Source organism: Schistocerca nitens, chromosome 4, assembly GCF_023898315.1.
Source record: "Schistocerca nitens isolate TAMUIC-IGC-003100 chromosome 4, iqSchNite1.1, whole genome shotgun sequence".
Classification (NCBI taxonomy): Eukaryota; Metazoa; Arthropoda; class Insecta; order Orthoptera; family Acrididae; genus Schistocerca; species Schistocerca nitens.
In genome coordinates, this window is record NC_064617.1 from 317,719,080 (window position 1) to 317,723,021 (window position 3,942).

Below are 3,942 nucleotides of genomic sequence, written 5' to 3' on the forward strand. Positions count from 1 at the left end.
TCTCGATGGGTTGAGATCGAATGATGTGGTCGCCAAGTCATAGCCGTGAATTCACTGGAATGTTCATGAAACCATTTGTGAGTAACCAAGGAGCGAAGACGGATCGGACTATTCTGTTGAAATATATCTCCGTGAAGGGTACTCTAATGCCAGAAGAGGGCGCAGATGGTTTGCAGGAATGTCAGCATAAAGTGCACCTGTTTTTAATCCTGGTAGCCCCAGGCTGAACTGTTATTATGATGATGTCAACATAGCTCGGCCCAGACCGTAACTGAGCCCTCTCGTGCCTGGAAACATCCTAGTTGAGATGCTGGAACCATAACTTCACTCTCTCACGCTCCCATAAGCTCGACACAACTGAAACTGCTGTTAACCGGACCGCTGTTCAGTAGGCCAGTGACGGTGTTCGCAAGGCCATGTCACTTTTCGAGATTTGTATCGAGGTGTAAGCAAAGTGACCCGAGTCAGTGCTCAAGTCTGCGCGGTACGTTTGTCTCCATACAGTGCTAGTAGAAATGGGTTCTTAAAGCCGCCCATTCAAATCGGCGGCGAGCTGCCTTAACAGCTAATCGTCTTTGTTCCACAAGGCTCTGCAGAGCCGTCATGATGTCCGTTCGTCAAACACTTGCGGTCGTCCTGTCTGGCGGTTTAAGCGTGTGGAAACATCGCCTCTACGATAGTGGAGATCCACCTAGACGCTGCTGACCTTGGAAACGCGGGTTCTTGTTCAGAAGTGGCCATTCAATATCGCTGGTCATCTGACGTAATTGCTGTCACAGAATCTCAACTGGAAATTAAGTTTATTACTTATCATTATTAACGAAATGGCAGAACATGACACACAACTGATTAGAACAGAATAACAATGAAATAATATAATCAGTAAACAAATAGACAGCAACAGAAATAGCAAAATCGCTGATCGTCTGTCAAAACTGCTGTCACCTAAATGACAACTACAGACTTAGATTTATTTGTGACCAATAAAAGAAAAGTCAGAACATACTACGAAACCGATTTTTATTCATAAACTAACGTAAAATATAATCAGTAACAAATAGACTGCAGCAGAAACGATGAGATTGCATGGAAGTCAGGAACGGCTGTATAGCCGAAATAAGACTGGAGTTCAAGTAAAAATAATATTCATACCTGCTTCACTGGTTATATAAACACATTATGTCCTTGAAAGACATTTATTATGCAGCATGCCCAGAAGATTACAAAATATGAAGCTTTATTTGTTTAATTCATCACTGAAACTAGATTAATTGGCAATATAGATTTGTACAGGTTTGCCGTTTTTTTGGGTTGACAACATGCCATCTGCAAAACAGTCAAAAGAAATTTCTAAAAGAGATATTTCTGAATACTTTTTCTAGGAGAGCAATGGTGCATATTCTTAACAATACGATGGAAAACGTAAGGGAAGAACATTCGTCGCTCCTGCTTTCAAAAATGTATCAAAAAATATCTCTTTTAGCAATTTCTTCCGACTATTTTACGAATGATATACTGTCAAAACACAACAAGGCGGAAAAGCAAGCCAGCCAGTACAAACCAATCTTCACAAGTAATATAGTTTCAAGTGAACAATCAAAACAAAATAAGAATGTCTTGTTGCGACTTTTAGATCTAAAATAGAAAAACAACCATGAATGATGCATAAAAATTTTACAGAATTTAATCGGGACACACTGAAAATGACACATGGGTGTCGGAACATGTTTGAGTAAAGAATAACAAAATGATATACGTCGTGGTTTGCAGTATGCGATATTTTAAAAACACGTATTTTTGCATGTTGTTAAATACAGCTAATATTATGATTCTCGTTTGCAAGATCTTCGCAGCTCGTAGTCTAGTGGCTAGCGTTGCTGCCTCGGGATCACAGAGTCTTCGGTTCGACTCCCGGCCGGGTTGAGGATTTTTCTTTGCCCGAGGACAGGGTGTTTGTGTCGTCCTCATCATTTCATCATCATCATCATCATCATCATTCGTGACATTGGCTAGATTGGGCTGTGTAAAAAAAATTAGACTGTCTAAAAATTGGGACTTTGTACGGGCGCTGATGACCGCACAGTTGAGCTCCCCACAAACAAAATACCATCACCATCATCCTTTGCAAAACGTGCACTTTAAACAGTGTTTTTACGCAGGAAGGAGTAGGGGAGATTAATTTTCAGGGTTTCATCTTTATTCAGCTCTTTAGTTGAAGTTTCATGTACTTTCTTATTCTATTTTGAAACGACAGCATTTACTTTATAAGTGTTACAATTTTTTTTTCTGTCATTACAAAATTTACTCCGGAGAGGTAAGGTTTTTTCCAGATGTGAAAACATGTTCCAAGGAACTAAGTGGTCATTTACCTGAGAACAAATGTTTTGTTCAAATTTGAAAGCGTCCCCTACACGCCAATAATCACCAAGTGAAATCAAATTAAGCAGAAGTATTATCAAAAACCAGTTACAAGCTAAATACGTTGTGAAATGGAAGCTACTGGAAACTAATGCATATTTCCATTTTCAGGGCAGGTAACGTTGTATAGGCATCAAGAAACTCAGTTTATCTGCACGTACCATATTTTCCGTGATGAAGGACCTTCTTCTGCTCTAGTGTAAGATGGTGTATGACCGACGAATTATGGCTTTACTGTCCACGTCTTATGCCATTAGTTTTCAAATCACGAGTATACGGAGTTTTACTTACCACAAAACTCTGTAACTGAAGAATTATCATTTTTCTCCAAATAGTTTTAATACATTATATATGTAGAATTCGTAATATTTAGAATCACTGCATAGAACACAACTCTTGTCTAACCACAAAAACAGTAGAAAGTGCCGCAAAATGCTTATTCACTCTTGCGCGTTCCTTCATTTCACTCTAACTAAACTAAACTAAATTCCTCCCGAACAGCCCATGAAGACCCAACGGTACCGACCAGCCGCCGTGTCATCCTCAGCCTGTAGGCTTCACTGGGGGCGGATATGGAGGGACATGTGGTCAGAACACCGCTCTCCCGGCCTATGTCAGTTTCTGAGACCGGAGCCGCTACTTCTCAATCAGGTAGCTCCTCAGTTTGCCTCACAAGGGCTGAGTGCACACCGCTTGCCAACAGCGCTCGGCAGCCCGGATGGTCACCCATCCAAGTGCTAGTCCAGCCCGACAGCGCTTAACTTCGGTGATCTGATGGGAACCGGTGTTACCACTGCGTCAACGCCGTTGGCCTCTAAGATCACTCACTAGAGTGAAACACCGACCAGGAATCATCAAGTTTTTCTATGTACACTATCCGCCAGGTTCAACATTCTCCCCTATTCTTTAAATCATATACACTACTGGCCATTAAAATTGCTGCACCAAGAACAAATGCAAATGATAAACGGGTATTCATTGGACAAACATATTATACTAGAACTGACATGTGATTACATTTTCACGCAATTTGGGTGCATAGATCCTGAGAAATCAGTACCCAGAACAACCACCTCTGGCCGTAATAACAGCCTTGATACGCCTGGGCATTGAGTCAAACAGAGCCTGGGTTTCGCAGGGATCGAATGAAGGGTAGAGCCAAGGGTCATAACACATCTGAAATGTAACGTCCACTGTTCAAAGTGCCGTCAATGCGAACAAGAGGTGACCGAGACTTGTAACCAATGGCACCCCATACCATCATACCAGGTGATACGCCAGTATGGCGATGACGAATACACGCTTCCAATGTGCGTTCACCGCGATGTCGCCAAACACGGATGCGACCATCATGATGCTGTAAACAGAACCTGGATTCATCCGAAAAAAATGACGTTTTGCCATTCGTGCACCCAGGTTCGTCGTTGAGTACACCATCGCAGGCGCTCCTGTTTGTGATGCAGCGTCAAGGGTAACCGCAGCCATGGTCTCCGAGCTGATAGTCGATACTGCTGCAAACGTCGT

General features: G+C 42.1%; 1 pseudogene; it reads right to left on the reverse strand.

Moving 5' to 3' along the window:
- Nucleotides 1–3,112: 3,112 nt before the first annotated feature.
- On the reverse strand, nt 3,113–3,230 carry LOC126253800 (5S ribosomal RNA; annotated as a pseudogene).
- Nucleotides 3,231–3,942: the final 712 nt, after the last annotated feature.